The 14,156-nt window shown below is 43.3% G+C and overlaps 1 protein-coding gene across 1 annotated transcript in view; it reads right to left on the bottom strand.

Annotated features, from left to right (window-relative positions):
• The window catches only part of TTBK1 (tau tubulin kinase 1), a 45,235-nt gene extending 37,574 nt beyond the window's left edge, over positions 1 to 7,661 (bottom strand). Inside the window, exon 1 of the mRNA XM_075267285.1 lies at positions 7,509 to 7,661. The gene's annotated coding sequence lies outside the window, so the exon portion shown is untranslated. The remainder of the gene's footprint in view (positions 1 to 7,508) is intronic.
• Positions 7,662 to 14,156: the final 6,495 nt, after the last annotated feature.

Raw genomic sequence — 14,156 nt, 5'->3', positions numbered from 1 at the left:
AACCTATCGTTTTAACAACAACCAAAAACATAGATCACGACCTACAACAGTGATGACAGTCGGACTCATCAGTACCACCAAACTGTAATAATAACATATAGTAATAATACTCAAAAAAACCTAATAATGAAACCCGACATCAACACTGTTTCGATGCAAATACACAGCCATGCTTTGCATGCAAAGTCTATACTTGTAAATCCATCCTTGCCAAATAGTGAAAGTACTAATAATAGTAATTAGTAATAACATGGAATCATCAAATAACATCCACTACCATCAGTGTCACTCAGCACATTTGCCATCTCTGCCACCCAGTAGTAATAATGATACCGAGCGGTAATAACAGGCTGAAATATTGGTAATACAAGCAATACCTAAAAGTAACACTGACACCCGGAGTCATCAGTGTGATCCTGCCGAAATAATAACACCCACAACCATCAGACATTAATAATAAGACTGACAGATAATAGGAATAGAAGGAGTCATCAGTGTCATCGGGCAGTAATAATGACAAATGAGACCATTACTATCAATCAGAAGTTACACCCAACATCCTTAGTGTCACCCCTAAAAAGAACAGCAGAATCATCTGTGTCACCCCCGATAATAATAATACCTGGAATCAACAGGAATAACGTCAATGTCAGCAAACCATGTACACCAATCCAGAATAATAACCCCTGGAATCAGTCACATGTTAGTGGCCATAACATATGGAATCATTAGTGTCATCTGGCAGACGTATACCGACTGATGTAACACACAACCGGCATTCATTGTTGGAAGAGAATGGAGATTTCCCAATGTGACTGTAATATATGGAGGTCAATGGAGATGATGTTTGGGAAGAAGTGTACAACTGAGAACAAGGTCTTGGACATTGTTGGTGCCTGTAGTCTGGATACAAGATGAGATACGGCAGGACATGGAGGTATATACAGGCTCTGTATGGTATATAGCAGTACATTTACCACAGATGTTACACCTGTAGTCTGGATACAAGATGAGATACGGCAGGACATGGAGGTATATACAGGCTCTGTATGGTATATAGCAGTACATTTACCACAGATGTTACAGCCGGGACTATAGTGTGGATACAAGATGAGATACAGCAGGACATGGAGGTATATACAGGCTCTCTATGGTATATAGCAGTACATTTACCACAGATGTTACACCTGTAGTCTGGATACAAGATGAGATACGGCAGGACATGGAGGTATATACAGGCTCTGTATGGTATATAGCAGTACATTTACCACAGATGTTACACCTGTAGTCTGGATACAAGATGAGATACGGCAGGACATGGAGGTATATACAGGCTCTGTATGGTATATAGCAGTACATTTACCACAGATGTTACAGCCGGGACTATAGTGTGGATACAAGATGAGATACAGCAGGACATGGAGGTATATACAGGCTCTCTATGGTATATAGCAGTACATTTACCACAGATGTTACACCTGTAGTCTGGATACAAGATGAGATACGGCAGGACATGGAGGTATATACAGGCTCTGTATGGTATATAGCAGTACATTTACCACAGATGTTACACCTGTAGTCTGGATACAAGATGAGATACGGCAGGACATGGAGGTATATACAGGCTCTGTATGGTATATAGCAGTACATTTACCACAGATGTTACACCTGTAGTCTGGATACAAGATGAGATACGGCAGGACATGGAGGTATATACAGGCTCTGTATGGTATATAGCAGTACATTTACCACAGATGTTACACCTGTAGTCTGGATACAAGATGAGATACGGCAGGACATGGAGGTATATACAGGCTCTGTATGGTATATAGCAGTACATTTACCACAGATGTTACACCTGTAGTCTGGATACAAGATGAGATACGGCAGGACATGGAGGTATATACAGGCTCTGTATGGTATATAGCAGTACATTTACCACAGATGTTACACCTGTAGTCTGGATACAAGATGAGATACGGCAGGACATGGCGGTATATACAGGATCTGTATGGTATATAGCAGTACATTTACCACAGATGTTACACCTGTAGTCTGGATACAAGATGAGATACGGCAGGACATGGAGGTATATACAGGCTCTGTATGGTATATAGCAGAACATTTACCACAGATGTTACTGCCGGGCCTGTAGTCTGGATACAAGATGGGATACGGCAGGACATGGAGGTATATACAGGCTCTGTATGGTATATAGCAGTACATTTACCACAGATGTTACATCTGGGCCTATAGGACCTGCACACTTGTAAGTTAGTTGTGTCCAAGCTGGTACTACAAATGGTGGTTTGGTGCTAAATCTGGTGAACATGCAGAACCAGGAAGTGTTGTAATCTGGTGGAAACATTCCTGGGAACCCGTGCGTGTGTGTGGGCGACTGTTATCCTGCTGGTACCAGTTGTCCGTCCTGCCATGAGAGACAACACATGTGGCACTGGCAAGGTGTCCTGAACATATCACTAAGCTCTTCGTGTCCTTGTATCACTACTAGGGGTGACGGTCGTATGCAATGTCTCCCACATCATCACACCAGCAGAGGCAGTGTATCGCTCCCCAGCACAGTCAGGACTGAAGCATTCACCACATGGACTCAGTACTCTAACCCCATAATCATCAGATCTTGAATCCATCGCTATACATGATACGGTTCCAGTCGGTAAAGTCCAGGTTTCTCAATCACAACACTGCAGATGAAGGGTTCCATGGCTTGTTGTGAATGGAAGGAAATGTAACGAGCACTGTGACACCAAATTTTCTTCCATTAAACACCTGGAAATGGTGCAGGCAGAGACAGAGTAATAAAGGTGCCTCCTGGGCTTGGATGGTGGACAAGAGAACTGTGGGAGCCACTTGTGTGTGTTGGAATATCAAAAGATACTCTCTACTGGCGATCTGTGTGCGCCATCCAATGACTATTCATCGTGTACGTACCCTTATGTAATCTCTGCTCCCCCATAAAGGGGAGCAATTCCTCAGAATGACCATCCTGCTTCTCTCATAGAAGCAGGTCTAGAAGTCAACTATCTCTCACCAAAACGTACACAATCCAAAAGTAGTCTGAGAACCCTTTTATAGGGCAGTGGGGGAAGAACTTTTATGCCCTTTTTGGCAAGACCCAATGTCTGATCTGACCGCACCTGTAATCATTTACATATCTGCCTAAGCCCCGTTCACATCTGCGTTCGGCAAAATCCATTCGAAATCAGTATCTGAAGTCTTCAAAAACTGATTTTGAGCTGTCCGGATTAAAACCTATTGGTTTCAATGGGTTTTAAAAGTATTCCGCAGGTATCGGTTTGTGCCGTTTCCGTCTGGTTTTCGCTTTTTTGTTCGGAGAGAAAAGTAGAACCTGCATGACTTTGTCTCCAAACTAAAAATAAGGATTCCAGACGGACAGCAACCAATTCGGTTTCTTTAACATTGAGGTCTACGGAAAACAGATTACAAACAGATCGCAATCAGTTTGTGTCCGTTTTGCAATCCGTTTTTCCATCTGTGCATCCGCAGAATGAAGAAGGGGGGAAGAAAAAAAACGGATTGGTCAAAAACGGACACAAACGGTCATTTTTTGAACTGACATCCATGGACTAATCCATCTACAAAAAACGGTTTCGGGTAACTGCTGTATAACCATTTGGAATCCTTTTTGGACCAAACCATTTTTCTCTTACAATGGTTTGCAAGCGGACGGATACCAGATGCAGATGTGAACCCTGTCTAAGGCTACGCAACTTTTTTGTTGCAGATTTTGTTGCGTTTTTTTTGAGCCAAAGTCAAGAATGGCTACAAAGGGAATGGGAAATCTATAGGAAACTCTTCTACTTCTCCCTTCTGCTCAATCCACTCCTGGCTTTGGCTCAAAAAAAACGCAACAAAATATGCAACAAAAAAAGCTGCTTTTCTGCAACGTGGGTCCTTAGCCTAAGACAGATCTGCAGAACAAGTTTATCTGCAATCCGTCATTTCTATCTGGATGTGGTTTTTTTGTCAATGAGTGTAGTCACAACTAGAATATCAGTGTGACCAGACAGAAATGGTAATGGAAGTGTCACTAGACATTGACAGTACAACCCGGAACCAACAATGTCACCTATCATTGTCACTGGCTAGTGATAGTAGGACCTGGAACCCTGAGTGTCACCACCCGTAACACCTAGAACCATCATAGTCTTCCAGCAGAAATATTAACAACTGCAATCATCAGCGTCTTTGAACAGGAATCATCAATGATAACAGGACTTGGAATGAGCAATGTCATCACACATTGATAGGAATACCTACAACCATCAATGTCACCCAGGAGAAAGAGTAGCAACCACAATCATCATTGTCACAAGCAACCACAATCATCATTGTCACAACCCAAAACCAGTAACAACTGCACTCATCAGTGTCACTAGAAACAACCCGAATTATCAGTGATAAAACCTGATCGGTGATAGCAACAACTGGAATCATAAGTGTCACCCGGTAGTAAGGGTGTTATTACATATCTATGGTTTTATTTGCATTAATGTGTACATTTTTGGAAACTATGCATTAATTTTTTTATTTTTTTTTTTATCAATATCATTCATTTTTCTTCACCCGACAGCAATAATAAGATATTGAATGACCAGTGTCACACAGCAGTAACATCTGTAATCACAAATGTAAGCTGACAGTAATAATAACAACTGGAATTTATGTCACTCGGCAGCAAGAATAACATCTGGAATCAACAGGGTCAGCTAAGAGTAACATCTAAAATCACCATCAGTAATACTAATACCTGGATTCATGAGTGTCACCTGGCAGTAACACCTGTAATCTTCAGTGTCATCCAACAGTAACAGTAACATTGTGAATGACCAATGTCACCCAGTAGTTACGTCTGGTGACGTGTGTCCCCTGACAGTAACATCTGGGATCATGCATGTCAGTTACAGTAATAATTACACTTGGAGTCACCAGTGTCACCCGGCAGTAGTACTGACAACTGTAATCTCAAGTATCACCCAACAGTAACTTTTTGAATGACCAATGTCAGTTGGTAGTAACATGTGGAAGCACAAGTCTCAGTTGAGAGTAATAGTAACACTTGGAATCATCAATCTCACCTGACAGTAACAACTAGAATCATAATATCAACACCCACAATTATCAGTGCCACCCAGAGGTAATATTAACACTAAGAATTATCAGTGTCGCCTGACAGTAATAATAATAAATGGAATCATAATATTAACACCCAGAATCATCAATGTCACCCAATAACACCTGGAGTCATCAGTGTCACCCAATATCACCAGGAGTCATCAGTGTCACCCAATATCACCAGGAGTCATCAGTGTCACCCAATATCACCAGGAGTCATCAGTGTCACCCAATAACACCCGGAGTCATCAGTGTCACCCAATATCACCTGGAGTCATCAGTGTCACCCAATATCACCAGGAGTCATCAGTGTCACCCAATATCACCAGGAGTCATCAGTGTCACCCAATATCACCAGGAGTCATCAGTGTCACCCAATATCACCAGGAGTCATCACTTTCACCCAATAACACCTGGAGTCATCAGTGTCACCCAATATCACCAGGAGTCATCAGTGTCACCCAATATCACCAGGAATCATCACTGTCACCCAATAACACCCAGAGTCATCAGTGTCACCCAATATCACCAGGAGTCATCAGTGTCACCCAATATCACCAGGAGTCATCAGTGTCACCCAATATCACCCAGAATCATTAGTGTAACTCAATATCACCCATAATCATTGGTGTCACCCAATAACATCTGGAGTCATCAGTGTCACCCAATATCACCAGGAGTCATCAGTGTCACCCAATATCACCAGGAATCATCAGTGTCACCTAATAACACCCGGAGTCATCAGTGTCACCTAATAACACCCAGAATCATCAGTGTCACCCAATATCACCAGGAGTCATCAGTGTCACCCAATATCACCCAGAATCATCACTGTCACCCAATATCACCAGGAGTCATCAGTGTCACCCAATATCACCCAGAATCATCACTGTCACCCAATATCACCAGGAGTCATCAGTGTCACCCAATATCACCAGGAATCATCACTGTCACCCAATAACACCTGGAGTCATCAGTGTCACCCAATATCACCAGGAGTCATCAGTGTCACCCAATATCACCAGGAATCATCACTGTCACCCAATAACACCCAGAGTCATCAGTGTCACCCAATATCACCAGGAGTCATCAGTGTCACCCAATATCACCAGGAGTCATCAGTGTCACCCAATATCACCCAGAATCATTAGTGTAACTCAATATCACCCATAATCATTGGTGTCACCCAATAACATCTGGAGTCATCAGTGTCACCCAATATCACCAGGAGTCATCAGTGTCACCCAATATCACCAGGAATCATCAGTGTCACCTAATAACACCCGGAGTCATCAGTGTCACCTAATAACACCCAGAATCATCAGTGTCACCCAATATCACCAGGAGTCATCAGTGTCACCCAATATCACCCAGAATCATCACTGTCACCCAATATCACCAGGAGTCATCAGTGTCACCCAATATCACCCAGAATCATCACTGTCACCCAATATCACCAGGAGTCATCAGTGTCACCCAATATCACCAGGAGTCATCAGTGTCAGCCAATATCACCCAGAATCATCACTGTCACCCAATATCACCAGGAGTCATCAGTGTCACCCAATATCACCAGGAATCATTAGTGTCACCCAATATCACCAGGAGTCATCAGTGTCAGCCAATATCACCCAGAATCATCACTGTCACCCAATATCACCAGGAGTCATCAGTGTCACCCAATATCACCAGGAATCATTAGTGTCACCCAATAACACCAGGAGTCATCAGTGTCACCCAATAACACCAGGAATCATTAGTGTCACCCAATAACACCAGGAGTCATCAGTGTCACCCAATATCACCCAGAATCATCACTGTCACCCAATATCACCAGGAGTCATCAGTGTCACCCAATATCACCAGGAATCATTAGTGTCACCCAATAACACCAGGAGTCATCAGTGTCACCCAATATCACCCAGAATCATCGCTGTCACCCAATATCACCAGGAATCATCAGTGTCACCCAATATCACCCAGAATCATTAGTGTCTACCAATAACATTCCGAGCCATCAGTGTAACTCAGCAGTATTACTAACACCCAGACTCACCAATCTCACCCAGAATCATTGGGGTCTCCTAATAACACCCAGAATCATCGGTGTCACCTATTAGTAATATTACACCCAGAATCATCAGCATCCCCCCATATAACAACACCTAGAGCCATCAATTACACCCGGCAGTAATAATGACACCCGGACCCATCAGTGTCACCCGCCAGTAATAATGACACCCGCTGGTTACACCCGTGCTCTGGTCATCGCGCTGTCATTGTCAGAGTCTCCCGGTTACATACGGCCCCCGCCCGGCAGAGGTCACCCCCTCCCTCCTCCACCCTCTCACCGCTTGACTCCGGTCCTTCCCGGAATTTGTGCCGGGTCTGGGCAGAGGGCGGCGCCGGGCGGCTCATCTGAATGCGGGGGGCAAGTCCCGGGCGTCCTGGTGACCCGGCGGCCCCCAGTCTCCAGCGTGTCCCGGCTCCGGCGCTGTCCCTGGTGCTGCAGAGGATCCGGATACTCCCACAATGCACCGCGGCCACTGCACTGACGTCACGGCCTGCAACACACCCACTGACACAATGTAACACAGCACTGCTACAATGTAACACAACACACAGCACTTCTACAGAGTAACACAACATTGATACAGTGTAACATAACACACAACACATGTACAGGGTAACACATCATTTCAACAATGTAACATGACACAGCAGTGATAGAGTGTAACACATCACTGCTACAATGTAACACAACACACGGCAATGCTACAGGGTAGCATCAGACTGACACAAAACACAAAGCACTGATAGTGTAAAACAGGACTGCTACAATGTAACATAACAGAACTGATACAGTGTACTAAAGGATTGATACAATGTAACAACACACAGCACTAATACAATGTAACACAACACACAACAGTGTAACATAGGACTAACAGAATGTAAAACAGAACAGATATAATTGGACACACACAACACATAACACGGAAGACACTGAACTGATACAATGTAACAGCAATGGTATAATAATAACAACACATGACTGATACAATGCAAGACAACACACAGCTCAGACAGTGTAACACAGGACTGCTACAATGTAACCTAACACACGGCACTGGTACAGGGTAGCACCCGACTGACATAAAACACAAAGCACTAATAGTGTAACACAGGACTGCTACAATGTAAAACAACACAGAACTGATACAGTGTATAACAGGATTTATACAATGTTACAACAGTGTACAGTGTAACACAGGACTGATGCAATCTAACACATCACAAAGCACTGATACATTATAACACAGGACTGACAAAACTTGAAACAGAACAGATATAATTTGACACAACATATAATACAGAAGACACTGAACTGATACAACGTAACAGCACTGATACAATATAACACAACACCCCACTGATAGTGTAACACAGAAGGCTACAATGTAACACAACATACAGCAATGATACAGTGTAATACAGGACTGATACAATATAACACAAAAGAAAGATCTAGTAACACAAGACTGATACATTTTACGGAATCTGATACAATGTAACATGACAGAGATACCATATAACATTGAACTAATACAATGTAACACAACAGAGATACCATATAACACAGGACTGATACAATGTAACACAACAGAGATACCATATAACACAGGACTGATACAATGTAACACAACAGAGATACCATATAACACAGGACTGATACAATGTAACACAACAGAGATACCATATAACACAGGACTGATACAATGTAACACAACAGAGATACCATACTTTGGACACACATTACAGACTCTTTACTGATTATAAAGCACAGCTCAAACATTGTATTGTGACCGTCGTTTGTTTTGCAGCTTAGTCTCATCCATTTGAATGGGACTGAGCTACAAACAGGCCAAGTGAGCGATACATGCAATATCACATGGCCTGTGAAGCAGAGGGCCACTGCTGTTCCAATCAGCTGATCTGTGCTGGACCCCTGCCAATATCAATGACCTCTCATAATGATAAATATTCAATGTTTTGATTCCAGAAAAAAACCTTTTAATATTAGATTAATAAACATATATTTTATAGTCATGTATGTATTTAGAATAGTGTACATATTGTAGCCATGTATATGTATAGTCTTGTCAGGTATAGTTATATAGCTGTATAATCACATATGTATTACAGGGATAGTTGAACAGCTCAGGCTGGGTTCACATCAGCGTCAGAGTCTCGGTTGCAGTATTCAATTAAAATCACCAGACGAAGAAGTCTTAGGGAGGGTTCACACGGTGTAACGTGCCGCGTGATGTGGCACGTCTACGCCGCGGAACCCTTTGCGGGCCGTACACGCTCCCATTGATTTCAATGGGAGCGGGGATCGTATGCGCCGCGCTAGTTTGCGGCCGTGATTTTGCCACATCACGCGGCACGTTACATCGTGTGAACCCTCCCTTACAAGTCTGTTGGGCTCTGTTATTCTCTGCTATATAGCGGTCCATTTGTTCTTTTACTCCTCTGACAGATCAGAACAACAGACACCCCGACACTAGTGTGAACCTGTCATACTAGTCACATGAAACCTACTGTATAATCCTAAAGTGTTGATCCAGTGGAAGGCAAACCCCCCATGAGATCGGTGCACATTATCCTATGTTAGGGGGAAAATCCTTCCTGACTCCAAATAAACAAATTAAAATAAATTTTTGGATTAATATCCAAGGGAGAAAAGTAGAGAAATCACCGGCCTTACTGATACTATGGAGACAAGTTGAGAAGAGCGAATACTATTGGAAATGGCAGCTTCGAATACCATGCTCCCATAGGAATGAATGGGAGCGGCCAGCGTGCAGGGGGTTAAGCGGCCGGACGCCAGTGCCGGCTGCGTCCATTCATTCCTATAGGGCAGGGGTAGGGAACCTTTGGCTCTCCAGCTGCTGTGAAACTTCAACTCCCAGCATGCTCCATTCACTTCCATGGGAGTTCCCAGAACAGCAGAGCCAGTATGCATGCTGGGAGTTGTAGTTTTGCAACAGCTGGAGAGCCGTACGTTCCCTACCCCTGCTATAGGGCAAGGTATTCAAAACGGCCATTTCGAATACTATTCGCTGATCTCTAGAGACAACTAATTATTAACGAACTAAGGGTTGTTGTTGTTGGGACTCTTCGATTATTGGTCGAAACTCCAGAACAATATCCTTCATAGGTGGTGACCTCAGCATGGGAAACCAGACATGGCCATCAGATCTGTCACCGGTGATGAGATATTTCCTTGAAGGCATTGTTATCCTTCTATTTCAGTGATTCAGAGCCAGTTCCTGACCTCAGCTTGTCCTTGACTCCTCTAGTTCTATGACGCAATCTGTGATAATGTTAATGATTTTCTGCAATGATGTTCAGATCTCTGTGTGGAGGATAAATCTTAAGAATCCAGAAGTGTCCATTAGATTCTACACTACAGAAAGTAGCTCAGAGGGTCCACTTCCAATATGACAATATAAATGGGCCACTGATCCCAGAAGCACGGCAACCTCCGTCTCTTTTGATATATACAAATTGGAAACCAAGTAATCCGGCTGGCCTCCTCTCAACAGAATTCATTTAGACAATCTGGTACCTCACAGGCTATTTGGACATTCAGCCACCTCCAGATTCCACCCATCTCTAAAGATTCAGCAAGCCTCTTGTGTTTCGGCCTAGACTGACACCTACCTGATTCTCTGCCTCATTTCCCTACTAAGGTATGTTTTGACGAGGACCCTAAGCTTGTAGGGGTTCATTAATGTGTATATTCAATGATGTGCTCATCCAGTGGCGTAACTACTAATGGCGGGGCCCCGTGGCAAACTTTTGACATGGCCCCTCCCCCCAACCGACACTGACGCCGAAGACCTCGACCGACCCCCTCCTCCGCACTCTATTATGTCCCTTAGTAAGCCCTGCACACAGTATTATGTGTATTAGTGGTCCCTGCGCACAGTATTATGTCCCTCAGTGGCCCCTGCACACAGTATTATGTCCCTTAGTGGCCCCCGCACACAGTATTATCCCCCCATAGTGGGCCCTACACACAGTATTATGTCCCTTAGTGGCCCCCGCACACAGTATTATCCCCCATAGTGGGACCTACACACAGTATTATGTCCCTTAGTGGCCCCTGCACACAGTATTAACCCCCATAGTGGCCCCTGCACACAGTATTAACCCCCATAGTTGCCCCTGCACACAGTATTATCCCCCATAGTGGCCCCTGCACACAGTGTTATCCTCCATAGTGGCCCCTGCACACAGTATTATGTCCCTTACTGGCCCCTGCACACAGCATTATAGCCCATAGTGGACACCCATAAACAATTATTATACTCTGGGGTCTTTTCAGACCCCAGAGTATAATAATCGGAGACCCGGGGGAATAAAAACATAAAAAATTACTGTTTCTTACCTTCTTACCTGTCCCTGGCTCCTACCCTGTCGTCCTTGTTCTATGACGTCGGACGTCACATGACCCGAGAAGCAGGCCGGGTTCATATGACGTCAGAGACGTCAGACAAGAAGGAAGGAGGCCTGGCAGGATCGTGGAGAGGTAAGTAACTGTGTTTGTTACGTTCCCTTACCTCTTCCGGTCCGCCGATCATTATACTCGGGGGTCTGCTCTGTGGCAGCTGCCTCCGCTGCTATGGCGGTAGTTACGCCCCTGTGCTCATCACTTTTGTGCCAATGGTATATAGCCTGAGTCTACTAACCAAATTCAAAAGTAAAAACAAGAGATCTGGCACCGTAAAGGATTGATGACAAGTTGTTCTAGCTCTGAAGAAGATACAAGCACGTGTATGTTTCACGTAAACCACTCTTGCACTAGCTTTTCATTTTACTTTGTTACTGTGCATGGCCTGATCTGACATTGCACTGAGATACTTTTCTCTCAGAGGTTCTTCATTTTGAAGATATTTCATTTTTGGTTTTTATAGACAGTTTTCTGCATCTCTTTTTATTTTCAACATTGTTTCAAAGACCTTATTCATCTTTTTGCCGTGTCGGTCCGCCATCTCATTCAGGATTTGCTTGGCCTACTGTGTTCTTGCTGATATATTTTCTAAGCAAAAGTCGCTTTCACCTCATCATTCCTTTTGCTAGGTATTGAATACAGTGAACCTCCGAGAGGTCAAGAGTAACCCATTGTCCTTGCCTGGTTCAGAGGAAATCTTTGCTTACATCAAGAACTTGGAAGGGCGTTTTATCAAGAATTCCACCTAAACTGATGTAACAGGTTCCTTCTTTGTAAAGAAACATGGTTCTTTAAGTCTGTTCCTTGACGCTCAAACTTTCTGTCCGAATAAAAGTAACTTGTTTTCTTTCACCAAACTGAATCTCTCAGAGGTCTATAATCTGTTTTGGATCAAAGTTGGAGATGAAGAGACCATATTCAACAATCGTGATGGTCACTATTAATACTTGGACATTTGATACTTGGTTAGTTTGTTTAGCTCGAGCTGATTTCCAGCAAATTGTAAACGACATCTCCGGAAATGTCCTGCACTAATACTGTGATCTATCGAAACAATAATACCTTTAGATGTCTTCTCCGCGCCGCCATTCCGTAGAAATCCCAGTTTTTGCTGGTATGCAAATGATTCTCTCCCAGCGCACCGAACAGTACTGGGGGCGTCCCCAATGCTGCGAAAGAACTCTCCAGCGCCATCTCCCAACTTCTTCAGGAACGTCCTCTTCCTGTGTCTTCTTCTAGCACAGGCGGTGAAACTTGTAGGCCTCGGGCAGTGCCGACTGCACATGCCCACAGGCCACAAGAAAATGGCCGCTTACTTACTGTGCTCTGCACTTCTGCTCTTGGCCAGGAGCTGATGCTCTTCTCAGGTCCTTTGATCAGTCCGATTCACTGCCTGTGATCTTGGTCCACATAATTAGCAAAGTTGTAACCTCACGAACTTAGTAGAATCTGAAGAATTGCACAATAAAACCAGGGTGCACCCTTCTCATACATATAGACTGGGACCAAGTGGTGAAAGTACTTCAAATTTTATTACATTTCGTGCTTCGGGGTGGTTAATGACGTTCAGAAAAAAAGCAACCCCTTCGTCGGATCTACACCCAGCGGCAGATTGGGACCTGAAAATGGGTATTGATCTGATGAAAGGGTTGTGTTTTTTCTGAACACTGTTAAACACCCCAAAATGCATAATCTAATAAAATTTGAAGTACTTGCACTGCTTGGTTCCAGTCTATATTGACGAGGAGTGCGCACCCTGGTTTTATTGTGGAATTCTTCGGATTCTACAAACTTCGTGTTATTACCCACGGCTTGGTCTTCCCTGATGGCCGGTTGTCCAGGTGTTTGCGATCCTGATCCAGCACACTTGCTACTTGATTGAAATAATCTTCCTTATAATAGGGAAGAGTGAATAGCCCAAGATCTGGAAGAAAGATCGGGTTCCACTGGGATTTACAGTCCTATGAAAAAGTTTGGGCTTTATTAATTAAAGTTTATTAATCTTAATCATTTTTAGTTCTAAATATTTTGGTGTTTGCAACAGCCATTTCAGTCTGATATATCTAATAACTGATGGACACAGTAATATTTCAGGATTGAAATGAGGTTTATTGTACTAACAGAAAATGTGTAATATGCATTAAACCAAAATTTGACCGGTGCAAAAGTATGGGCACCTCAACAGAAAAGTGACATTAATATTTAGTAGATCCTCCTTTTGCCTCTAGTCGCTTCCTGTAGCTTTTAATCAGTTCCTGGATCCTGGATGAAGGGATTTTGGACCATTCCTCTTTACAAAACAATTCAAGTTCAGTTAAATTTGATGGTCGCCGAGTACAATAAACCTCATTTCAATCCTGAAATATTACTGTGTCTATCAGTTATTAGATATATCAAACTGAAATGGCTGCTGCAAACACCAAAATATTTAGAACTAAAAATGATTAAGATTAATGATTAAGGGGTGCCCAAACTT

This window comes from Leptodactylus fuscus, chromosome 3 (assembly GCF_031893055.1).
Source record: "Leptodactylus fuscus isolate aLepFus1 chromosome 3, aLepFus1.hap2, whole genome shotgun sequence".
Classification (NCBI taxonomy): domain Eukaryota; kingdom Metazoa; phylum Chordata; class Amphibia; order Anura; family Leptodactylidae; genus Leptodactylus; species Leptodactylus fuscus.
Note: the sequence above shows the minus strand (reverse complement) of the source record. Positions and strands in the feature narration are given on the sequence as shown.